Source organism: Aedes aegypti, chromosome 3 (genome assembly GCF_002204515.2).
Source record: "Aedes aegypti strain LVP_AGWG chromosome 3, AaegL5.0 Primary Assembly, whole genome shotgun sequence".
NCBI classification, from domain to species: domain Eukaryota; kingdom Metazoa; phylum Arthropoda; class Insecta; order Diptera; family Culicidae; genus Aedes; species Aedes aegypti.
The window spans coordinates 371,446,968-371,474,092 of NC_035109.1; the positions used below are offsets into that span (position 1 = coordinate 371,446,968).

Genomic DNA, 27,125 nt, shown 5'->3' on the forward strand with positions numbered 1-27,125 from the left:
GTGTTCATCAAGCCGAAGAGCTCTTATTTTTGATGAGGGTCGTTTAGAGTTTGTCGGGGCTCTCTCGCAATGGTGTTGGTATGGCTACACAACCGCTAGTGGAACCTTTCGACGATGGCGACGAGACATTCAGGCTATGCTATATTTAGAAGCACAAGCGCAGTCCGCACCGGCCGAGCACCATTTGGTGCTTCAAGCTGTTCGTATCAAGGGTCTGTGTACAGTCAATTCCCTGAGACATGGATGTACGCGGATCATGAATTTGAATGAAATTCAAATTCATTGAACCAATACTCTCGAAAGCTCGTCAATCGCAGCAGCCCTAACCGATGTTCTTTTTCTCAAATTTCTTTATCATTCCAATGATTACATTCATTTCTTTGAACTAGGTGTTCTATGTTAGGCAACACTATCTTCCTGATTTGGTAAAACTAAATTGAGCTATTAAAACTTTATTTTTGCAATTTCTTATCGTAATAGGCTGTTTTTCATCACGCCAATCTGTCATGAAACGGCCTTCTTTGCTGCACTGAATGCAGTGCGGAAATAGTCATTACGGAACTGAAACCAGTGCTGTAATGATTCTTTACGCAACTTGTTCTCATTACGCAACTGTTTTGAGTTGCGTAATGAATCATAATACAACAATTGTTTAGAATTTGTAAAATAATGATGAATGCATTCCGATATAATTTCTGATACCCTCAAGTGGTCTTCTACACGCAAACAAATTTTGTTGTATAATCTACCGTGGTAGAATTAAGAACTGCACCAACGATTTTCAACCGACTACAAAAATCTGTTAAGTTTACTATAATCACTGAGCAGTGCAGTAAATGTGACTATGTCCATAGTAACTTCGACTACACAGCATTGTATATCGATCCGTGACATCCACCGTACAACACAGTGTGGTCAAAAGTATAATGCCAAACTTGTCAAATCTAGAATGTTTCTAGTCATTAATACAACAATTGTGGTTAAATAAACTGAATATATTTTCTTGTGTAGTGATGTTGACTATGTTTTGTAGAGTTAACAGATTAATGTAGTCGGTTAAAAATCGTTGGTGCAGTTCTTAATTTTACCATGGATTCAGTAGTTTCTACAATAAAATTCATTTCAGTGTACGAAATTGCAAAAAATGTTGTACATAACTCGTTGCAGAACAAGATTTTTACAGCACTCTTCGTAATTATCATAAAAAAGCCTCGTATCAAAAATTTAAGATCCGTGCTGTAAAAATCATCATTCTGCAACTTGTTCCGTAAACCACTATTACAACATTTCATTTACAGGTCAATTGAATTACAGTGCTGTTCTGAATAATAGCAGCGCATGTCGATTTTCATACAAAATGCTTAACTTTGACATGCTGTAGTTTTGTTCCCTTTCAAGCAATCGAGTTGAAATTTTCTCCACAGAACTACAAATATGCCCAATTTTGTAAACACAAAATTTCAAAATTTTCTAAGCCCCTGCCGGAAAGTGAGATACTAGGTGAAATTGTTCGAAAAAATAGCAGTTTTAAAAATTTGTATTTCGGCTTGACATTATAGTTTTTAATTGTATATCACTTACCATTGGAACAATCTTCTCCTACTTATCAAACCTACACCTAAACCGAAAATGTTTAAAATATTTGTAGAAGAAAAATTTCAAAATGAAAAACTGCTATTTTTTCGAAAAATTTCACCTAGTGTCTCACTTTTCGGCAGGGACTCAGAAAAAACTGAAATTTTGTAGTTACAAAATTGATCATATTTGTAGTTCTGTGGAGAAAATTTCAGCTCGATTGCTTGAATGGGAACAAAACTACAGCATGTCAAAGTTGAGCATTTTGTATGAAAATCGACATGCGCTGCTATTATTCAGAACAGCACTGTATAGCTGCTTATTGTTTTTGAGCGATTTGTTTTAATGAACTTACCCTCATTTAACCTAAATATATGAAGCAATTATCGTGATAATAGCAAATTTAAATGATTTTTGTCTAAAAGTTTAGATAACTTAATACAACATTTACTACAATATAATATTGCATTTGCTCCAATGTTTCAACAATGGATCTTCTTCTTCTTCTTGGCATTACGTCCTTACTGGGACAGAGCCTGCTTCTCAGCATAGTGTTCTTACGAGCACTTCCACAGTTATTAACTGAGAGCTTTCTTTGCTAATGTTGCCATTTTCGCATTCGTATATCGTGTGGCAGGTACGATGATACTCTATGCCCAGGGAAGTCAAGGAAATTTCCATTACGAAAAGATCCTGGACCGACCGGAAATCAAACCCAGACACCTTCAGCATGGCTTTGCTTTGCAACCGCGGACTCTAACCACACGGCTAAGGAAGGCCCCTTAACAATGGATATTCTATGTAATTCATTAATAGTACTATACCAGTAAGGGAACTCCGGAATCATTTCAGAATTTTATTTTGAATCCACTGCAGAACTTTCTTTCTGGTATTACTACAGCTAGTCCATACAGCATACAACATGGCTGGCCTGAATATTTGTTCGAAGATCAAAAACTTGTTCTTAAGACAAAGTTTGGATTTTCTGTTAATAAGTGGATAAGGCATTTTTAGGCTGACCATAAGCTAATCGGATAAAAACGGGACAAATGAGGAACGAAAACGGGACAATTTTGAAAGATGAAGATAATGCTCTCTTAGAAAAATCTCTGCGTGATTTTTATAAAAAGTGCTTTGGAAACTGCCTAGAAATGAATTTAATGATATCTAGGACATATCTATATTTAAATTTTTGACTTTAAAAATCGTTAAAACTCTAAACTCAGAAACTTAATACACACTTTTTTATACTTCTGTTTTGTTCTAACTGTTGTGTAATATTCTAACATCCAGGAAAAATGGGACAATTTGAATATTTTCAATAAAACGACGGGACAGTTCGTCAAGGTGATGAAAACGGTACTGTCCCGTTAAGATGAAGATTAATCGAAGCCAAAGTTTTAATTTTCAAGAGCACGGATCTGGAGAACCAAACATCCGTTTAAGCTGAAAACTTAATCGATTGGTCACTAGCTGGTGGTGACCTATCGATTAGATTTTAAGCTTAAACGGATGTTTGGTTCTCCAGATCCGTGCTCTTGAAAATTTGAACTTTGGCTTCGATTCATCTTCACCTTAAATACGGCCTAGATATTTTATGTATTTATTACATTTGGCTTGAATGTCCTTAATGTGATTTTCGGAAGTTGAATTTTCGTCTAGCATGAGCCCTAGATACTCAACTTCATCTGACCAATTTATTGGAACCCCTCTCATCGTGACAACATGTCTACTTGTAGGTTCAAATAAAGAGCTTTTGGTTTATGTGGGAATATTATTAGTTGAGTTTTGGAAGCATTAGGAGAAATCTTCCATTTTTGCAAGTATGAGGAAAAATATCCAAACTCTTTTGCAATCTGCTACAGATGACACGAAGGCTTCGAACTTCGGCGGAGAGGCCTGTGTCATCCGCAAACAAAGATTTCAACTCAGGTAAGTCAGATGTGAAAACACTGTATAATATTGGTTCCAAAATGTTGCCTTGAGGAACACCAGCTCTTACAAGAAGTCTTTCAGACTTGAAGTTCTGATAATTAACCTGAAGTGTACGATTTGACAGATAACTTTGAATTATTCTAACAATGTATGTTGAAATATTAAAGTTTTTTTAATTTTACAATCAAACCTTCATGCCAAACACTGTCGAATGCTTTTTCAATGTCTAGAAGAGCAAGACCAGTAGAATAGCCTTCAGATTTGTTGGAACCGATCAAATTTGTTACACGTAAAAGTTGATGAGTGGTCGAATGTCCATGGCAGAATCCGAACTGTTCATTAGTAAAAATTGAATTTTCATTGATGTGGACCATCAGAATGTTCAAAATGACCTTTTCAAAAAGTTTACTGATGGAGGAAAGCAAACTGATTGGACGACAGCTAGAAGCTTCTGCAGGATTTTTGTATAATTATAAAATTGGTACAACCTTATCATTTTTCCATTTGTCAGGAAAATATGCTAATCGAATACATTTGTTCAATATATCTACTAAGAAAATAGAAATATAAATAGTAGAACACTAATGGCGCTGTTCTCACAAAACTGAATTAGTTTATCATACCTTTAAATGTATATTTCCATTGTTTGTTCGAAGCCATGTTGTAGTGGATGATTTTAAAATTTATTTGACACTTTGAGGACCGGTACTCAAGCTGTCAGCGCGTGGTAAACTAGATGTTGGTAACACGAAGAGTAGCGACATTAGCATTCTTAGCTTAATTTTTTTTTTTTTTTTTATTAATGACACTTTACACCATAGGGTGCATTCGTGTCATTCTTAGGTTAATGCTTCTACTACTAAGAATGATGAGCTACTTTCTGGAAGTTCCTTGATGAGGATGTAGAGAATTCCATCATCGCCAGGAGTTTTCATATTGTTGATTTTTTTAATAATAGTTCTCACTTATTCCAAATCAGTCTCCCGGGAAGTCATGAGTTACTTGATTTTCTATTGGACTAGTAAGTCCTAAATTAAAATTGCGCGCGTTTTCAAACTGCATAGCAAGTTTTTGAGCTTTTTCGCAATTAGTTAGTGATAATTTATTTTGTAAGCTTTCAATGCCGGTAATATTGTGGAAATCGTGTTTTAATTTCTTTCTGCGGATCCTGCCAAATAATTTTCATAGCAGGATCGCGAGTGCGTAGAAATTGCCTTCTTCTCACGTTTTCAAGACGGATCCAGAGTTTAAGATCATCGTCTATAATCACGGATTCAAATTTTACATCATATTTTGGTATTGCAATGCCCCTGGCTTCAACAATGGAATTGTAGAAAGGTTTCTAGAAAAGTAAAAAAAACAAGTAGGGCTTTCAGGGTATTGAATTGAGAAATATCCTGAAGAGCACTTGTCAAATAAAATTCTGCCTTTGGATTTGGTTTGAGCGATGTTTTTGAAGTCAACCTCTTTAGCATTCAAAAAAAAAAACGAACAATCCGATATTAAAATGTTCAAATCTACGTTTAGAATAAATAGAAAAACATAATCGAATTACAATTTTATTGGTCAATTCCATGCCTGCTTGGACGGTTTCAGCCATGATTGAATTTAGCCGATGGTAGATGATTGTTGATCAAGCCATCATTAATTGTAGAATGAGAATTGTTTTAAATTCTACCCTAACTGAGGTCGTCAACGCTTACTTAGATCCAATAGCTAATTACCCGATTCAACAAAATCCCCATTCTCGAAGGCTTGACTGTCGCTTCCGACCATGAAACGAATCCAAACCATGTGGGATCGGTATGGGTTCACTTAGTAGACCCAGCTTGGGTAGCATTTTGAAAAAGTTTTTTTTTGTAGAAACATCCCATCATGCGGGTATGGGCGGGGAAGTGGAGGTAGTTTCAGAAGAGATCGGCTTACCATTCGAACCCGGCCGTATAAACCCCATGCTTACAAAGTCCGAACAAGAAAGAATACAATAATGCAGAGGGTAAGCGCAAAAAAGGGGCCCTTTAGTCGAGAGAGAGTGGTTATGCTGCCGCTTCACCAAAACTTTGGGATAAGAGATGCGAAGAGCGACATCGAGTCTCGGCCCGGGTAGGGGACCGAGAAAAACCTTTCGTCCCTATTCTTAAAACACCACTAAAGCATTTGCCATGGGTATGGTCCTACAACACATGCTCGCATTGCGGGTTGCCTTATTTCTAGCCCTGGTATCGAGGCAGGTTTTAGAGATGTGTTGGTTGGACGGTCGGTTTGCTCCTTGAGGCGAATGTTCAGCAGTTGCTGTGGGATTGTGAGCTGTTTTGCCTTGATGGGTATGGGTCGGGTTCCTGCTCAAAGCTAATCCCAATTGCTTGGCTTGCCGTTTCGTTATCGCGTTGGGTTTGCTGGTAGGGATGATCATTTTTTTTTGCATAATTTATTATCTCGCTCTAACATCCAATGATAACCGAGTGTTTAGCTCGTTGTTTCTTAGCAAATTAATGGAACACTATTACTACTGGGAGATATAAAAAGATCTTCTCTGCATCGTTACCTTGTTAAATAGTGTATAAATCCATTCGTTTGCTTAGTGACAATAAGCTACACACTTGGTTTCCAATGGCTTTTAGCGTGAGATCATAAATTAAGCGAGATTTAAGCTTGAAGGTTTGATTTGGTATGTTTTGGACATGAGCAATGTTTTATTATATTATTTGCAGGTGCAAATCTCGAGATAGCATAACATAGCATAGTATAAACTGACTGTACATTAGAGTGATGCAAATTTTGAAATTTTAGCTCCCCCATGCTTAAACGATTTTAATTATGATAAATAGCATCCTCCCAAAGTTTGAAGTGATTCAGATGAAATTTGACTGTGCACACGCCATTTGAAGTTTATATGGAGATTACTATGGAAAACGCCAAATTTTTGTGTTCAGCCCTCTATCTCTTCGTCATAATATTTTATGGAAAAGTAAACACACTCATCTCATGTGAAAACTTCCTAGCTACAACTTTGCCGAAGATCACATTTTGATTGGCGTCAGGATAAATTGTTATTCATCATCATAAAGTTGGTTTGCATGTAGCATGCATCACCAACTGTTCGGCAGGCAACAGTGGTGCTCCTGGCGTGAAGAATAGATCAAAGTAATCCAGGCTACTATGTTCTACAGCAAAATGCAGTGTTGCTCTGAAAGTAATTGAATGATCATCTTAGCATGATAAAAACTTTGTTATCAATAATAACAAATTATCCTTACATCCCATCAAAATGTGGTCTTCAGCAAAGTTGTAGCTGGGAAGTTTTCACATGAGATGAGTGTGTACACTTTTCCTTAAAATATTATGACGAAGAGATAGAGGGCTAGACACAAAAGATTGGCGTTTTCCATAGTAATCTCCATATAAACTTCAAATGGCGTGTGCACAGTCAAATTTCTTCACGTTGCTACTACGTGATTTATCGGAACTGGAAGATTGGCACTTCGATGCAAATGAATAAGGGATGAGAGACTGCACATTTTAGCAGCTCTCATATTATTGATCAATAACGGCACCAGCCAAATCCTAACAGCCAATTGGGCGGGGAAGAAATGTTAGTGTGTAATGATTGTTGCTTCTAGCGACCGAGAATACCTCTGCATCTCCACAATCACCACTGAAAGGGTGAGGGAGGAAAAACAGCTGGGAGTCACCTTTGATCGGTGATGCGATCCGCCTTTCAGAACAATGGACCAACATGACAAATGCATACAATTGATTAAAGCATATTTTTGCATTTTATTCAAAGTTGAGATTTAGCTTCTACACATCAAGAAGCAATGCCACAATTAGATAAAGCCTTGCCAGTTGTTGAAATGGGATAAAAGGATTTAACATAGTTCGTTAAAGAGTATCTTAATATAAACTCCACCAGCTTTTCTTCCAGGAATAACTCCCAAATTACTCCAGGCATCTAAAAAGAAAGATTCTTCAAGAAATCTAACAGAAAATCCCCTATGTTCTTTCAGGAACTCCTAAATGTATTCTATAAAATGTATGTAGAAAAGAGGGAATGGAGTGGTTGAGAAAAACGTAAAAGAACTTTATTCTATTTCCAAATTTCACTGACGCGGAGATGCGTGTGCATCGGTCGATAGCACTTATAAAAACTGATTTTTCTTCTCTCTTCGCCGGGGGGTATACCAATCGTCCCACACGGCCACTCCTGACATCACTTCCGGCCCGGAAGTGACCACGGTTTCAGGGAATCACCGGACGTCGATGTCTTGTGTGGTCCTTCATTGTCCGGATCCAGCTTCTGAACCTCGTACCGATCGTTCGGCCAAACTCCGACGACTTCATAGGGTCCAAAGTACTTCGGCTTCACTTTTTGACCAACACCAAATTGCGTCTTCGGTATGGCCACAACATCACCGATTTGGTACTTCCTCGCTGCCTTTTTTCGCAGATCATAATACTTCTTATTCTCTTCCTGAATCTGCTGAATACTCCGATGAGCGGCTTCTCGTAGTTCGCTGCGTGAATGCTCAAAGTTGTTCTGAAGCTCGTGTTGCAAAATCTCGTGTAGAACTTCATCTTCCTTTGTCCTCATCTTGACACCAATCAGGAGTTCGAATGGCGTAGTTTGAATCGCTCGTTGGTAGCTGTTATTCAGGCACTTCTGTACACTAGCTACGTGACTAAACCATCCTTCTGGCTTGTCGATTGACAACTTCGTCAACATCGGGATGATGATACGGTGGACGCGTTCTACCTGCCCATTGCCACGGGGAACTCCGGTGACAATCGTGTGTAGCTCGATACCTTCATCAGAACAAAACTTGGTGAAGACCTTCGACGTAAAGGCTGCACCACGGTCACTAATCAGCCGGCGGGGATTTCCGAAAATATCGAAGATAATCCTCAACTTCTTCAACGTTTCTTCAGCTCCCGTAGATTTCATTGGAAATAGCCAAACAAACTTCGTGAATCCGTCGATGACCGTCAAGATGTAGTTGTACGCCTTTCGCGTTGATGGCATCGGTCCAAGATGGTCAACGTGCAGAGTGTCGAACGGTACATCTCCCTTCGGAATCGGCTTGAGTTCTCCTTCTGGTTTTCCGCGCTTCTTCTCGCCGATGATACAAGGAACACACGTAGCGATACAATTCTTGATTTTCTCATCTAATCCTGGAATGTAGTAATCACCGTCGATCCGTTCCTTGGTCTTCTTGATTCCAAAGTGTCCTTTTTCGTGAGCTGCTCGTACGATCGTCGACTCCATCGCTTGAGGCACGTACACTCGTTGATTTTCACTGTCGCCTTCGTACAAAACGCCGTTCCTGATACTAAACCCTTCGTAATTGCCGTTACGCTCCAGTGCCGCAATGATTGCTTTAGCTTTCTCATCGTTTCGTTGGCCTTCAGCAATTTGCGCGCTTACCGAAGCTGAGAGCAGCATAACATTCGCTCTTGATAGTGCGTCAACGTGTGGCATTTTTTCTCCGGGGCGGTGTTCGACGTCAAATTCGAACTCGGCCAAATCAACAATCCATCGGGCCACGCGAGCGTTCATCCTTTTTTTGGTCAACGTATCTTTGAACGCTCTGCAATCTGTGACGACCTTGAACTTACGTCCCAAGAGATAACATCTGAACTTCTTGATCGACTCTACTACAGCCAAAGCCTCTTGCTCGAACGAATGGTAATTTTGTTCGGCGCCACTTGTCAAACGGCTATAATAATAACAAGGGTGGAACTTACCATCGTCCTGCGCGCGTTGCATCAAAATTCCGGCCAGAGCGTATTTGCTTGCGTCGGTATGGACTTCGGTTTCGGCATCAGCTTGGAATATTCTCAACACAGGATAACTTGCGAGAATTTCCTTAATACGATTGAAAGCAGCAATCGCTTCGTCGTCAAAATGAAATTTGCTATCTTTCTTTAACATACCTAATAATGGGCGAGCAACGTTGGCAAACGAGGGTACAAATTTCCGGAAATAACTTGCCAGGCCGTAGAATCTCTGGAGCTGCTTCACCGTCGTCGGCATCGGAAACTGCTTAACCTTTTCGATCTTGGCTGGTGCCGGTTCAACTTGGCCGTCGTGCACTATGTAGCCAATGTACTCGACTCGTCGTTGCAGGAACACGCATTTTCCCCAATTGAACTTCAAGCCTGCTTTCTCGGCCACACTCAACACTTTTTGCAAGGCCTGCAATCCCTCTTCTTCGTTCTCCGTCGGGATGATTATGTCATCGATAAACGCAACAATCGTTCCGTCGTTGATCAAGTCTTTCAGCGCAGTGTTTATGAAACGTCCGAAAGCATTTCCACTCGTACACAGACCGAATGGGGTACGTAGAAATTCAAACTGCCCATCACTTGTCACAAACGATGTGTACTTTCGACTTTCTTCGTCAACCGGTACGTGGAAATAAGAGTTCTCTAAATCCAACGTAGTGAACACTCGCGCACCAGATAGCTTATCGATCTGTTCTTCCACGTTCGGTGTGGGAAACTTGTCACGGATCATTTTCTTATTGATTTCGCGATAGTCGATACACACCCGACGTCGTCCGTCTTTTTTCGGCACTACCACAACGGCACTCGCGTACTCGCTTTCGGATGGCTGAATAATGCCGTTTGCTAACCACTCGTCGGTTTGCCTTTTCACAACATCCCGCTCGAGAGGAGCCAACCGTCGCGGATTTACGCACACAACGTCATTGTCACACAACTTGATCTTCAACTTATTCGACGCCGTAACAGACGATTTCGGTTCGTAATTCTCAATGAGAGACATAACCTCTTCGCGATACTGATACGGTACGACGATTTCGTTTTTCCCGACGTATTCTTCGATCCTTCGGATCCACTTTGCTTCACACACCGGCTCAGCTGCCGGAATCTTCTTGATTTTAACGCCTTCCGGAGTGATCGAATAATCGACAACACAAAGAAAATCCATGCCGATAAGCATTTTCATATCGATCGCTTGCTGCGGCACAACGTAAACAAGGATCTCATACACCTCATTCTCGATCGAGATATTTAGCACTGATTCCCCGCAAACATTTTTCACGGCACCTCCATATCCGCGCACTTTCATCGTCGAGCTTTTCATCTGTGCTCCGGTTTTCGCCAATTCCACCCAGAAATCATTTCGGACCAGAGAAATCTCGCTTCCCGTGTCGATTGTTGCACTGACCTCGTACGCATCGATTTTCACCAACACAGACGGATTGGTAATCGTAACACTCTTCAATGTGTTCACTTTAGATGCACCTTTCTTAACGCCGTCGTGCTGCTTCAACTTTTCACCCGACTTCGGGCAGTCTCGCGACAAATGGCCAAACGAATTACAACTGAAGCACTTGGGCCCATAGCTCTTCTGTGGGCAATCGCCAGCGACGTGAGCGCCATCACCACAGTTAAAACAGTGCTTCTTCGAACTTTTGTCTGACGGGTTTTTCGACACTTTTTCACGTTGGTCCTTTTTCTTTAACTGGCCATCTTGTGGCTTTTGTTTCACTACACACTTCTTCTGCACTTTCTCGAAATTGAGAAGCTTCTCCTTCAATTGTCGGATGGTTTGCGCTTCGTACAGCAACGACCGGTGGAATTCATCATCGGTTATGCCGTCAACAACGTACTCGCAAATGCTCGGTTCGTCGAGGTCGATGGAAAGAGCTATGCGTTGCATCTCGTAAATGTAGTCGCGGATGGCTTCATTCGGCTTCCTCTTTCGTGCTGCAAGCTGGCGGTGCACGTCACTCGCTCGAACGAAAGGAGCAAACTCCTTGATGAGGGCACTCTTTAGTTTGGCAAACGATGTGAGGTTACGTTGCGCAAACATAAACCGACGGGCTGTGCCTGTCATCTTCTTCCTGCACATGATTAACTTTTGTTCGTCATTCCACAACGCTGTTCGGGACATCTCTTCAAACTGCGACATCCATAGCTTCACATCCTGTCCATCTTCGGCACCGAACGTTTCGATGCTGTCTTCTACGTCTCGGAACGAATACGGCTGGCGTCGTTCAGTCGCAAAACGTTCTCGATTTTTCGGAGTGGACGCGCGTCGTTCTCTCGTCAGCGCTGTGAGAAATTTACTGGAGTTCTCACTACCACTACCATCTCCGTCGTCCGAGCTGCCGTCATTTACATCATCGTTGTCGTCGTCACCGTCATGATTGGCATCGTCGTTGCCGCCGTCGTTGGAGCGATCACCGTCGTGTGCACTATTGCCTCCATTTTCGTCGTCGTCGCTTTCGTGCTGATCATTACCACCGTCGGCATGTAGCGCGTCGTCGCCACCGTCGTTGTGTTGCATGCCGTCTCGTACCTCGTCATCGGCACGTAAACGACCGTCGTTTGCAACCATCGTTATGTCGTGGTACACAACTCTCTGCGCCATCTCTCTCTTGCATCCTTCGCGAGATAGGCCACGTTTCTCGCACTCTCGCTCGATTCCGGCTTTGGTAAAAACTTTGCACAATTCGTCCACTTGCTCCGCCATTTTGGATTCACTCCGCGTTTTCACCGAATCGAATTAGAAGCGTACTTTTTCGCGAATTTCACGTTTCGACCGGACAATTTCTCGATAACTCCTTCCCGGACGAGCCCCCATGTAGAAAAGAGGGAATGGAGTGGTTGAGAAAAACGTAAAAGAACTTTATTCTATTTCCAAATTTCACTGACGCGGAGATGCGTGTGCATCGGTCGATAGCACTTATAAAAACTGATTTTTCTTCTCTCTTCGCCGGGGGGTATACCAATCGTCCCACATGTATTACTTTAAAGACACGATGGATAAGATCATAAGTTTTATATTAACATTTGTTTCAGATATGCTTTCAAATATTTCTTCCTGAATTCTCAGGAATTACAATCGGAATTTCCGAATGGATTGAATCAGGTATTTTCAGGAATAATTTAAAGTTTGTTCAATTGTTCCATTTTCCTTTTTTAATGAGACATCCTTAAGATATTTCTTAAAACGTTACTCCTGGTAAGTTTTCTTAAACTCTGCCATAAATTTTGCATACTTTTCATCAAAGATCATTCCATTAATCTCTTTCTTGACGAGTACCAAAATTCTTACAGAGATTATTATAGTATTTTATAATGGATCTCTTCGAAATTTTTATAATATCCCTTGAGCAACTTGTGGAATTTAAGAACCTGTTTGTTGAGAAATTTTAGACTTTTTCTTTTCGTTTTTGTGATTTTCCTCAGAATTAATTCTTGGAAAAATCAATGCGATACGTTTTAGATGTAATTCATGTATGGAAACATACGAATTATTTATCCGTACTTACACTTGAAAGTTTATTGATTCTATAACATAATTTGCGGGAAGTATACAAGGGATATTTTAAACAAACTATAATTCGCGGAGGTATTCTGCAACTTCTTTGAAGAAGCTCCAAAGATGTTTCCAATGCAATTCCTAGGATAGTATTCAAAAATATTTCAAGAAATTACTGTACAAAATCCCTGAAGTAAGTTCTCAGGAAACCCCTGTCTTAGGCAATGATTCCTAGTTCTTAATAAAATTCCTGATCAAATCCTTGAAAGGTTCCTGGAACAATTCCTGTAGAAATACTTCGCTAATCCTTGCTGTTTCTGGAGGGATTTTACAAAATGATCATAAAGATTTGAGTATTTGTAAATTCTGTAAAATTTCCCGATGGTAAATTTGTGAAAATCATGTATAAATCTCTTAAGGTGACCATCAGCTGGTGACCAATCGATAAGGTTTAACGGATGATTAGTTCTTCAGATGACGATTCGTTGGTGAAATTCTAGATACTCATAGGAACGATTTCTATCGTGATTATCGTAGAAATTCCTCGAAGAATTGGAAGAAAAGCATTCATAGGAATTCTAGATTGAGTTCCTATGTAATACGTGATGCTTTCATTTATCAAATTCAGTCGTATTCTTCTGAAAATTTCTGGATTAATTCCATTTAAAGATAACATGGCAGATTGTTGGCATTACCTTTACGAGTTCCATAATAGATTTTTGGCAGATTCCTCCAAAAATATATTGCGGACTGTTAACCCTCTAATAACCCAGTTATTTTTTTGATCTAAATATAATTTTTCGCTATCTAACGCTATCTACTTCCGCAAACGTTTTTTCGAGCAATGATTTATTTTTAATCGTAAATTTGGAAATTTTGGTTTTTGATTGTCAGTCATGTTTTTATGAGAGACTTCGAGAAAAAATAATAAAAGATAGGGATGTTCAACCCTATCCTTTTTTATTTATTTTTTTCGTAGTCTCTTCTGGTTACATATAGGTAATAATATATGTTTAACCGAGCTGCACCTCAGAAACCCGGATATCGTTTCCGAAGTGGTCAAATGGGTTCGGCACTGTGCAGCTCAGTCATAGAATGCAATCATTTTAAAAATCATGAAGTTTGATGTGTCGCTATCTTTTACTCGCTTCCAAGAAATAGCCATGGAACATTCGGATATTATGTCCCGCTTCATGTACCTGATTGTAAGAATTCAGCTGATTTCACATTGCAAATCCACTTTTTTTTACAGAGGTTATTTTGAAACACACATTTTGATTGAGCTTGAGCTTGATTGGCCGCTCGTGGTTGCTACTCCAGTATTGCCAGATCAGCTGCACTTACACAAGGAACCAACCAGATGACTGCTTGGGACTAACAGACACCCTCAGTGTATAAGTGCTGGTGATCTTCTATTTTTAGACAACAATGGCGCCTGCCACGTCAGAATGCTGACCAATGTGGGGAAGGGGGAGGAATTTATGATGCATTAAACTGGCTCCCACGGTAGACCGTATATACCACTGCATCTACGCCAGTTCATGCGGGAGTGTATTGGTTGGGGGAAAGGCATGGCAGAGAGGTTTGCTCTTTGGTTAGCAGGCTGCCTATGTAGCAGGGGCGTGAGGAATGGCATGCTATAATGATGACATAGAGTGGAAGCGTAGGGAAACGGTTTCTTGTCCGTTTCTGGTTCTAGCGATTGCTATGAACGGATAGGGTGTGAGTGTGATAGATTCAGAGTGGAAGATAGAAAGCAAGTGAAAGATACAACTACAAAGTACGAGGAAAGGGACGGGCCTGGGATTGAACCCATGACCTTCTCCATATGAAGCAGAAGCGGTAGCCATTAGACCACCAACTCCGTCGATTTTGAAACACACATTTTGATTCCGGAATAACTCCGGAACGAGGTTACCAATCCTAAAATTCTGTATAAGCTCTCAAACTAGATGGATTTATTTCCGCTTCTTGTGTCAAAATTTGGTTCGAAAATATTAAAAAAACAAAACGTGTTTTTACCAATTCTCATTTAGGGTAATTGGTAACGGAAAGAACAAAAGTAACAAAATCGTTACACGGTGATCAATTTCATCCTACTGATCATTTTTACCGGAATTTTACGTTCTTTTGAAGCTCCTTCAGAATATTCTCCGAGGTACAAAAAAAAACTCATCTCATAAGATGCAAGCTGACAAATTGAGTGGAAAAGGTAAATTTAAAATCATCTTTATGTTAGTAAGAACAAGGAGATCGTAGTGTGCTGTGCACGTGAACGGACGCAATTTTTCTGCTCTCGTGCTCGTCCATTAATTATTTTAGCTACGCCCCTTCCAACAATTTTACATTTCCCTCTAAACGAAATGGTTGGTATGGTTGTCCTCGTTTCTTCTCTTGTAAAATTGAAAATTTTTCGCTCATCATGTTATTCATTCGTCAATAATCTGATGGTCGTGATTTCTTTAATTCTTTAATTTAATTTTCAATACTGGCTCTGCAAGCACTTAGATTAGATTCTTATGGTAGTAAGATCAATAAAGGTTGATTCCAGCCTTGTGTCGTGTATTGTGAACAGTTCTTTCGTTAGCACCTTTACCACGAACCCTGTAACCATTCGTAGTACCCCCTCAGTAGGTTATTGAGGTTTTGTCGCGGTTAGAGCAGTTTTCGTGTAATTTGAATGTTGATAATTCAGGAGCGTGTTTGTATTGTGTGTTTCTGCTCTATGTTTGGTCACCCGATCGGTACGCAGCCTACCTAATGCTACCAAAAACTTGAAAGCACTGACAAACAGAGGGTTCTGCACGTATCCCACTGGTAGCAACCATTGGTAACATGGCCAAGTTGAACATGAATGTTCTTGAGCTCCGCAATGGACAATATCGGCCCTTTGTTCAAGTAATCCCACCAAAGAAAGGTGGACGAGTGAATGTGGCGTGTAAGGGGCACCTTAGACTTGTGCTGGAGCCCTAGGACCCATACCGTAATTAACACCTGTACCCTTCTCCCCCTTTCTACAGAACCGTCGTGGTTAATTCCAAAATTTTCCATCGCTACATCAGGCCGAAGACCAAATGACAAATGGGTGAGGTTATTCCAGATCCATTTTTCAGGTCTATCGTCATCTGGTCCAATTAGGCGGTAAAGCTTGCGAAACAGATGACGCCCGTAGACGAAAGGAGCGCCTAACAATGAAGAAGCAAGAAAACTAAGTTCTGAATAGTCCTAAGAGAGTGGGTGAGGTAGGGTGAAAAAAGATAGCAAGTATAGACAAGAGAAAAGTGTGAGAAAAATAGAAGGAGAACAAGAAGTACAAAAATAAACAGGAGTGTGAAAAGTCAATTCAAGTGTTTTCCTGAAATCCGCGAAACAGCAAGGATAAGCGTGACGACCCTAGATATGCATATAGAGTCTCATTAGCTATAGAGAAGGGTCACGTTCTGTAAACCCTCCTTAAGCTGACTAGCTGCCGGTGATCAGACGTTAGTTACAACCCAAAATTATGAGTGAATCCGAGAAGAGGGTGTACTTTCTTGGTCGATTTAGATGAAGTATCCTTGAAAACTACTGGAGAAAACGAAATCAGCAAACCCACCTTTTCCGGGACAAAATGCATCGCCTGAAAGATGCGAATGTCAAGAAAAAGAGCAGCTGCATCGTTGACAAGAAACGCGACTGTTCTACGAGAAGCTTAATGCATCCCGAAAAGGGTTCGTGCCGCGAGCCGAAATGTGTAGGGATTATGACGGACGTGAGGTGATTGAACGGTGGAAGCGGCACTAAGACCAACACCTAAATGGCACGAAGAACAAAGGTGCAGAGGGTCACGTTATCAGAGAAAATGACTATGTCAGCACGGTCAGATAAAGGAAACCAACCTGTTCCAACATTGAGGGAAGTTAAGGCTGCCATCGATCAGCTCAAGAACAACAAGGCGGCTGGTAAGGTTGGTATTGGAGCCCTAGAGGTTGGCCGCCTGTCTGGACCAGTCAGAATCTGGGAAACGGAATAGTTACTGGAAAAGTGGAAGCAAGAGGTCATATGCCCCATCTACAAAAAGGGTGGCAAACTGGAAGGTAAAAACTATCGTGCGATCACTATCCTGAATGCCGCCTACAAAGCGGTATTCCAGATTATCTTCCGTTGTCTAGCACCAATATCAAATGAGTTTGTGGGATGTTATCGAGCTGGTTTCATCAACGGCGGCTCGATGACGGAACAACGCAACACTTGTTCATCGGCTTATGATAGCATCGACCGCAAAGAGCTATGGAAAATCATGGACGAGTATAGCTTTCCCGGAAAGCTCACAAGACTAATAAGAGCAACGATGGACGGTGTGCAGAACAGTGTGAAGATTTCGGGCGAACATTCCAGTTCGTTTGAATCCCGCCGGGGACTTCGACAGGGTGATGGAATTTCGTACCTTCAGTGGAACATCGCGCGGAGAGCCGCGTGCAGCAACCGAGGTTCGAATCTCACAAGATCCAACTAATTAGTATGCTTCGCGGATGGTATGGATATTGTCGCCAGAACATTTGGAACGGTGGCAGATCTGTACACCTGACTGAAACGTGAAGCGACATATGTCGGTTTGGCTGGTGAGCGAAACCGAGCACGACGAAGCCTGACTAGGAAGCAGTCTTACAATAAACGGAGATTCTTTCGTGGTTGTTGATAAGTTCGTCTACCTCGGACCCTTGTTAACGGCTGATAACAACGTTAGTCGTGAAATACGGAGACGTATCATCAGTGGAAGCCGCGCCTATTTTGGGCTCCAGAAGAAGCTGCGATCGAGAAAGATTCGCTCCCGCACCAAATGAACCATGTACAAAACACTAACAAGACCGTTGGTGCTGTATGGCTATGAAGCATAGATCATGCTGGAAGAGGACCTGCAAGCACTTTGAGAGCTCAAACGACGGGTGCTTAGGATCATCTTTGGCGGTATGGTAACCGTGTGTGGCGGTGGAGCCACGAGCTCGCTAGACTCTACGATAAATCCTGTATCCAGAAGGTGGCGAAAGCCGGAATGGTGCGTTGGGCAGAGTATGTTGCAAGATTACCGGACAAAAACCCGTTAAAGATAGTGTTTGCGTCAAATCCGGTTGGTACTAGAAGACATGCAACAAGATCTGGATAGCGTGGACCAAAAACTAAGTTGGAGGGACAAGGCCATAAACCGAGTAACATCGTCAGCGAGGTTTGATCACATTTTTTGATGTAGGGTAAATCAGTATAATGCGCAATACGGAGTGTTTCGGAGAGCCCAAGCAAGATGGTTCGTTTTCGGGACACTGAGAAGTTTTACGGTTCGCGTTGTGTGAGTGCGAAAAGGTTTCCGTGTCAAGTCGAGGATGGATTATCAACTGGTGAGCTCGTTTCATGCTTATAATGACACATATTTTTATGAAAACGTTAATTTTATGTAATGTTCAAATAAACTTTGTATGGTTCGTCACTACAAGTGTCGGCATTATGCCTGTTTTATATAATTTCAATATACATATATTTTCTCTCTTTAACATAACTAAAAACATCTCTTGAATGGTTCGATATGATGAATGTTGACGTATATTTTTAAAATCCTATCGAAAACTTTTGGTCTCGAGACAAAAATGTACAGCGTTACTCTTCTGTAATTTTCAAACAAACTATATTTGGTTCGTCGCTACAAGTGTCGGCATCATTCAAAATTATTATTCAAAATATATACATATATATTCTTCTTTTTGTCATTACTACAAACATCTTTTGAATAGTTCGACATAATGGATGTTGACGTATATTTTAAATCTTTTACCAAAAACTTCTCGAGACAAAATGCAGAACTAGCTTTAAGTTTAAGTTGTATTTTCCCTGACCAATGGTGACTCCCAGATCTTTTCCTCCCTCACTAATAAACACCCTTCCCGTGGTGATTGCGGATATGCAGAGGTACTCTCGGTCTCTAGAAGCAACAATCATTACACCCTAACATTCCTTCCCCATCCCAACTGACTGTATTATACTTGTATACCCTAACACCAAGTAAATAAAATTAAATAATAACAACTACTGGAGAAATGTGTAGTGTGATCAGGTCCGTCACACTCGGGCTCAGATTGGGTACCACTTCTAGTACTGTATTTTATCCCTCGGTAGTACAAAAGGTACCCAAGTTTGACAGATCGCAGTACACTTTTCACGGCATTCTAGATTACCTTATGAGCCATAAAATTTTGGGCAACTGCAAGGGACATGGAGGTCTTTAATTTGTCTTTGGTGTGATCATTTGAAAAATTTATTTAGTAATCAGAAGCAATCATATGGTACTTTAAGATACGGTTTGCGTGCTAATATAATGCTATTATAGAGCTGATGACATGGGACATTGTTAACAATATAATAAGCCTATAAACCAAAAACCGTGAATGGATCGATGCACGAGTTCACTAGTTTGATGTTTGAGCGGTGTCAAACTCACTCATTTCCATGGTCACGTGAATAACACTGCACCGCTCAATTCTGTTATACTTTCTGGAGGAATACTTGAAGGTATCTCCAGAGAAATTTTCACAGTATTTTCTGAAGGATTTTCATAGGTATGAAAAATTTGCTGAACGAAATCTTCAAAGAATTTATGAATGGATGAGTAAGCTAATAAGTTGGTTTGTGTATACCACGGGAAAACGTCTTATGAATTTCGCCCACAGCGACATACTAAGCTACAACCAGACCAAATAACGAAATAAATACCTCTATGTCCCTTGAATTTGTCCAAAACTTTATGGCACATACGGCAATGGAGCAAAATCTAGAATGCCGTGAAAAGTGTACTGCGATCTGTCAAACTTGGGTACTTCTTGCAGTACCAAGGGACCAAATGCAGTACTAGAAGTGGTACCCAATCTGAACCCGAGTGGGACAGACCTGACCAGACTCTGTCCCAAGGGTGATGAAGTTCCAAAAAAGAAGAGGAAGTGTCAAACGATTTTGGCCTACTTTGTATGGAAATCCAAAAATTTGCACAGAATTCGTGTAGATCGAAAATTAGTGCTTTTACCCAATTCCTTATTTCAGCAAACATAATCACCGTTTCAATCCAATGGATTAAACAACGTAAAATTAACACGTCTCTTAAGCATGTAAAATTAACACATCGCGTGTATCTTCGAACACATCGTTGTTCATTGACAAAAGTTTATTTCACAGATTTCAAATTTCAAAATCTTGAACTTTTTTGGTCACATGACCCAAAAACATATAACGTTTGCTCATCCCTAGCATCCCATCCCCATGGAAACAACGTACAGCGTAGCTATGTAGAGCGTTCTTCTTTGCGGTCGAAAACCGCATGTCTCGCCGCAAAATGTTTCCGATGGCTGAAAGGCACTTCCCAGCCAACCTATTCAACACGCTGCAATGTAGCTCCAGGGGTTTGGTTCGAAAGCCCACCATCGACCGGTCACCAGATATCTCAAAATTGTTGGAAACGCTTCGAGCAGGCCCCGTGGGTCGATTCGAATTGGTGTGCGTCGCTGAAACCTAATCCTACACAACCCTGCTTGCTACTGCTGTACGACTGTGTGGGTAGAAATATGCGCAGTTCGTAAATATAGGGTAATTTGCCCATTATTGCGGTATTCCCTATTATTGCGGTATAAGAGTTAAACCCTCATTATAAATCGAAAACTCTATTTCCTATGGATATTATCGATGATGATGAAAGCCTATAGTATTCCCAAGCTGTACCAGATAAAAGCTTTGAAAATTAAACGATTTTGATCGTTGGAAGAACAGTTTTAAATGATGCATCAAGAAAAGCCTATATTTTTAACCAGTCTCTCTATCTACGGGCGGGTTTTCATAAGCTTAAATTTTTAAGTGTAGAACCAAAACAATTGTTTGTAGCGGGTATATCAGTTCAGTATGGATGTAGTTACATGATAGATATTGAATTTTGAATAAAAGTTTTATATTTTTGAGGAAAAGCATATACCGCAATAATAGGACAATGAAAATAGCTTTTTGCGTATTATTGCGGTATCTGTAAATCTCATTCAAAAAATCGATATTTCAATAGTCATTTTAAATGTTATTGCTGGAAACATTAATTATATTATAAGGATACTAATAAGGGACATAATTTTGAGTTATTCATACATTTATTTAGTCAAACAAAAGGTTTATGTTCATTTTTACCCTATAGTTGCTCTTATTTACAAATATATTGTAAATAAAATCGATGTTTTACCGAAAAATCACGTAAACTGATTGAAATTCGTAACATATGCCAAATATGCGATGAAAAACTAAGATAAAATATGATCGCAAGGAAGCAATCTTTAAAAATTGCATTGGATTGGTGAAAACTAGTGAAAAAATATTTTTAATTGTGGTTATACTTGAGTCAACAAATACATTTCTTATATAGCGACTAGTCTGGTCTCAGATGGAAGAACCTTGTCTATTTACATTAACATTGTCCAGCTACGACGGAAGAAGAGACGAAACCACCAGAAAATCATTCGATTCTGTTGATTTGTTTTCGGATCGTGACGTAAAGTAATGAATTAGTTTTCTTTATAGATATGTCCAAAGTCACACAAACTGACAGTACCGTGCAGTGTCATTAACCTGGAGGGAGCATAGTTTTAATGCTAGAACATTGTGTGACATTGCATGTATACTGAATGTAATAAAATCTATGATTTCTTGTATACAGCAATAATAGGACGGCACTACCGCAATAATAGGACGAGATACCGCAATAATAGGACAGCGGAAGAGCTTCAGATTTATGTTAAAAAAATGTATGTTTGATTCCAAAATTTACTTTTTTACTTTACTATACTCTCGATAAAGGATAGTTTTAACACTTTGCATTGTAAAATATTATAATATTTAGGTTTTGGACACTGAAATACGATTTAAATTTCAACACCGTGCTTAAGTCCTCCATAATAGGACGGTTACCCTACTTGAATACAGTATCAAGTCCCAAGTAGTATCCGGATCGTACCATATTAAAACCAATCAAGCAATTTAGCCGACCGTCCGCCAACGATACCAAATTGAACGCTTTGCCAAATTGGTGTTCTGTTCTGCTTCGGCTAAAACGCACCAAAAATGGAACGCGTCGCCGCTGTTGCCCGTATTCGATATGGCTGGCTGATGGCCTCCGGGTCACGACAAGCCGCACAGTCTACAGGCAGCAACTACCAGTTCCCAGTAGGTACCTATAGGGTAAAGAACTACTTGGTCACTTTCATGATTCACTTTGGCATGCAAGGGTTTTATCGGTCGAATTGTATAAAACATTTCAGGTAGGAGCCCTTCAATACGACACATATTGTGGACAAATATAAGCTCAGTAGTTTTTCAAAAACCCCCTGCAGAAGTGAATCAAAAGTGCCAAGAATAGGATTCGGTTCTCTATACGTACAATACTCAGAAATACCGAAGCGAGTGAGAATGCGCAAATGCGAAGAAACTGAATTCACGTTCCGTTCCATACAATGCCCGCGTGACGCCGCTTCTGCTGATGATTACGATGATGCATACATACCCTTGAGGATTGAGAGCCCCATACCGTAGAACGTTGTTTCCCTCTACCAAAGCTGGAAAGAACCTTAGGGGGTTTAGAGAGCACATTATCTTGACCGAGACTCTTCTTATTTCGTCGTCTTCGTTTTCTTCTCCATCTGTGGGATGCGTTTTTTCGTGCAGTAGAATCATTCCATTGTGTGCTCGTCTCCCAGTAGACTGACGACACTCCAGGCAGCTGGCCTCGGACGAAATCAACAACCAGTTTTTCGATTCGTTGGGATCCCAAAGGACATGCTGCTTATTGGCTAGGGGATAAAAGGCATTTTACATTTCATTTGTCGTGTGCACATATAGTCGAGTTTTTTTTAATAGCGAGCTATGATGAGCTGGCTGGGCGATAAGCGACCATGGGTTTTAAACCTTGTATGGAGTGCAGTCATCACATATATGTGTTAATGTGGCAAACTAGCACACTCAAGAATAAGTCTATAATGCATAGCCAAATTTATTTGATTCAGATGTGTCATATATGATCCAAGAAGCTACTTAAATCTTAAAATAAATTATCAAATCAATATAATAAATCTTCGATCTGTTCACAACTAGAATTTGATTTTAATCTTTTGACAGCAAATTCAAGTTGGAATTAAACGGTAAAAGCTGGTTTGCTACTGACAAGAAAAGAAATCGTCTATCTCGATGTGTGGAAAATTTCTTCCAAGAAATGGTCAAGAAAATCACATTTTTCTGATCGCAGTACGCAGTTGAGAAGAAATGTCACTTCAAAGGGGGCTCTCTGTAGGAAATTTCTTGATCCTTTCAGTCAAGGAATTTCTTTACTTTTCTTGAGCGAAACAGCATACTTAGCTTAAAGGTAAAAAGTTAGATTACTGATTACTGCATAGTTTGTTCAACAAAATTGCTCTATAGTAGTTTACGGAACAAGTTGCAGAATTATGATTTTTACAGCACGAGTTGTAAATTTAATTACGACGAGTGCTATAAAAATCGAATTCTGCAACGAGTTACGTACAACATTTTTTGCAATTTAGTTGAAGACCACTTGAGGGTATTAAAATTTATATCGGAATGCATTCACCATTATTTTACAATTTCTGAAAAATTGTTGTGTACGCAACTCAAAACAGTTGCGTAATTACAGCACTGTTTTCAGTTCCGTAATGACTATTCCCGCACTGCATACTTCAGTGCAGGAAAGTAGGCCGTTTCATGACAGATTGGCGTGATGAAAAACAGCCTATTACGATGAGAAGTTGCAAAAAGATATTTCACGCATGAACGAGGAATAATAAATGAAATATTAATCAATTAACGTAATCAATTGCGTGTTTTTATAGTTGTCTTCGTACCAATTATTATGTTACCATTCAGATTCAATCATCTGCAGAACCGACACTTCCAAACGACAGAATCGTTTTTTGATAAATGAAATAGTAGAAAAGATTATTGAAATTCTTTCATAATTTATAAAAAACATCAACGGTGTTGAACTTTTCTCGATTGTACCTATAGTTGCTTTGAAGTGTTCGTATAATGATGGATTTCGTAATAAAACAATACTGGAACACTAATTAACATATTAGGGTTCATTCAAATATTACGTAACGCAAAATTTGCCAATTTTATCCCTCCTCCACGTAACAGCTTCTGTATGGAAAATTTTAAATTTTTGTATGGACCGTAACACTATGCATGATATGCATGCATATTTGAACAATCTCTTACTGGAACTATAGGATCAGTGTACCAATAATTGAAGGTGTGGTTTCACAGGTAGAGCAGAATTGCAAATGAATATCAAATTCTACCATTAAAATAGATTGTTTAAATGGTGAAACTTGTTATTTGTTTGCTTGAAATAAGAGTTAAAATAACAAAAATAAAAACTCAGTTTGTATGGCACAAAAGCAAGAAAACTATCCTATTTTGCCATGTTGATAACCATTCTATGTATAATAAAACATGGACAAGGATAACCAAATAAGTTATTATTGCATTAATGATCATATAAATAACTAGCTGTCACTTAAGGCTAAGTAGCCCGTCATTCGTTTTGGCTACAATGATGACTTTTAAGCTTGCATGTCAAAGTGATAAAACTCAGTCTTGATAGTTTACATTGACTTGAAAAAGTATCACTATACGCGCTAACATACATCAAGTATGCTGATACTTTTTCAGCTGTGTCAGTGCAAAACCAACTGTTTTTTTTTGATCCGAAATCGTGAGATGAATTATCAACAATCATCAACGACGCGTACAAATTTCAATGACGGCCTACTTCGCCTTAAGAAGCTTTGTTTTACCTACTGCGATGATTTTATTTTACCAAAAACAAATGTATGAAAAATCGGAAAATCTGAATTAACTATTTTTCTGTAAAATTTATCATGTTTTATATCTCATAAACCTCCCCTGCATGAAAGCTAATAATCCATCGCATAGTTATGCGCGGTAAAACTTTCACCGCGCATTTTTATATACAGTCAGTAAAATTGTTTTTTGCTACACACCGTTCATTCAATTCTGGATCAATATATGCTGCTTCACGTTGATCAATGGGTGAACCAACGTGCGAAGTTTGATTCTTGACAAACTTCGCCGCGTCGCAACTCAATTCTCAATAATGCGCATAATGCACACGGTGGAGGGCATAGATCCGCACTAAAGCGAAGTGACTCGCGACGCGGCAAAGTTGGTCACAAATCGAAGTTCACGTTGGTTCACCCGTTTTTAGTCGCGAAGCAATATAACTAATTACTGAGTCGTCCGATTTAACAACGGTCTTCGGCAAAGTTGTAGGTCACAAGTGTATCTAACAGTATCAGCCTTGCTCTAACCCTCAAAAGCAAACACTATGACCGATTGAATGAATTGCTTGCTTTTCCCATACAATCTTTTAAGGTCTTGTGCACTCTCAGTTTTTATCAAAATGAGCTCAAGTTTTGAGAGTACCATTAGAATATGATCTAGAATCGTATTAACGATGTGGAGCAGCTCCTTTTTTACCGCTGAAAAGATATTCAAATCGTGATAACATTTTGGTTTCTCGACATTTTTCACCATTTTTTAAGTTATATTGCGTAACTGGATCCAAAAATATTCTAAAATTCCTCCAATCCATACACTTCCGCATGAACTGGCGTAGATGCATTCGGACTCTACGGTCTACAGTGGGCCAGTATAAGTACAACATCATTTCCTCCCCCTTCCCCTCATTGCACAAATATATTGATGCCAGCCCTGTTCCTACTTCCACGCGCACGCCTGTCTTACGCCTGATACATAGGCAGTCTGCTAACCACAAAAGCAAACCTCTCTGCCATGCCTTTCCCCCAATCCATACACTCCCGCATGAACTGACGTGGATGCAGTGGAATATACGGTCTACGTGGGAGTCAGTTCAATGCATCATCAATTCCTCCCCCTTCCCCTCATTGGTCTGCATTCTGACGTGGCAGGCGCCATTATTGCATAAAAATAGAAAATCACCAGCACTTATACACTGAGAGTGTCTGTTAGTCCCAAGCAGTCATTCGTCGATTTTTAATCTGTGCAATAATTGGCTGTTTACCCTAGTCCACATTTTATTTGTTTCATAAATTGACCAAAAACAAAATGGCCGCCAAAGGCCGAAGCGAGAAATTTTTTTTTATAATAAGGTGGGTAATTCGATGAGATTACAGAATTGTTCAAAATCAATCCTAATATCACTTACGCCCCTACTGGAAACCTGTATGGGAAACCTGAAAAGCACCGTAAACGATTATGGAATGCCATTCGGGCCTTCCCTAAGTCACCCTTGAGCACTATTACAGATCTCCTAAATTACAAGAGTCTTACATCAGCTCAAGTCACAACAGGAGGGTCATAAATACACAATAGACACGGCTCAGGGTCATTTGGCCAAATGCCGTTAGGCCCAAATAATTGAACAAAAGAATAAACTAAAGTATGTATGAATTCCGAAGCTACAATGTTGTTCTGAATATAAGCAGCAGCCCACGCCGATTTTCATATAAAATGCTCAACTTTGTTCTAGTTTGGTTCCTTTTAGAGCAATCGAGATAAAATTTTCTTTACAGATCTATAAATATGTACGATTGAGGCTCAGAAAGTAAGAAATATTGTGGTATCAAACAATATGTCTTACTTTCTGAGCCCCATACTGCCGTGAATCGCAAGTCAGTCCCATCTGCATTTTCGTCAAAATTGAGTTAAGGTCGATCTTCCAATGCTCTTTCAGCTGCACCAATGAGATGATATGATTGGTTCGGAAAAATTAGGAAAAAACAGCAAATCAAATTGTCCCATAATGAAAAGTAATCGCATATCAGTCCCACTACAGATTTTCGTACCGTGTCACACAAAAATGAACCTTATTTTGATCATCTTTATATTTTTCTTGGAAAAATATCGAAGTAAAAACCAAACTCTCAAAGTTTCATACGATTTGAACATGTTCCAATTCTCTGGAAATTTTTGAATATTCGTTTGGAAAACGAATTCGGAAACTTCGTAGCCCATTTTCTCAATGCCTACTTTTTACAGATGGGACTGACTTGCGATTCACGGCAGCATACTATGTAAATTGTTTGAAATGATAGCAGTTTTAAAAATTGGAATTTCCGCGCAACCTAAACTTTTGCACGATAACTTGAATGATCGTTCCATTGAATTTGAATACTTTTTAGGTTTTTCTGCCAAAATTTCGTGAGGGCCCTTCAAAGAATATATTGCGATTCTAATTACACATTGAACTTAAATTCTG

The 27,125-nt window shown here is 39.7% G+C and overlaps 1 protein-coding gene across 1 annotated transcript in view; it reads left to right on the forward strand.

Moving 5' to 3' along the window:
* LOC5571247 (zinc finger protein 99) overlaps positions 1-27,125 on the forward strand; it is a 50,852-nt gene that overhangs the window by 861 nt on the left and 22,866 nt on the right. The window lies entirely within an intron of this gene.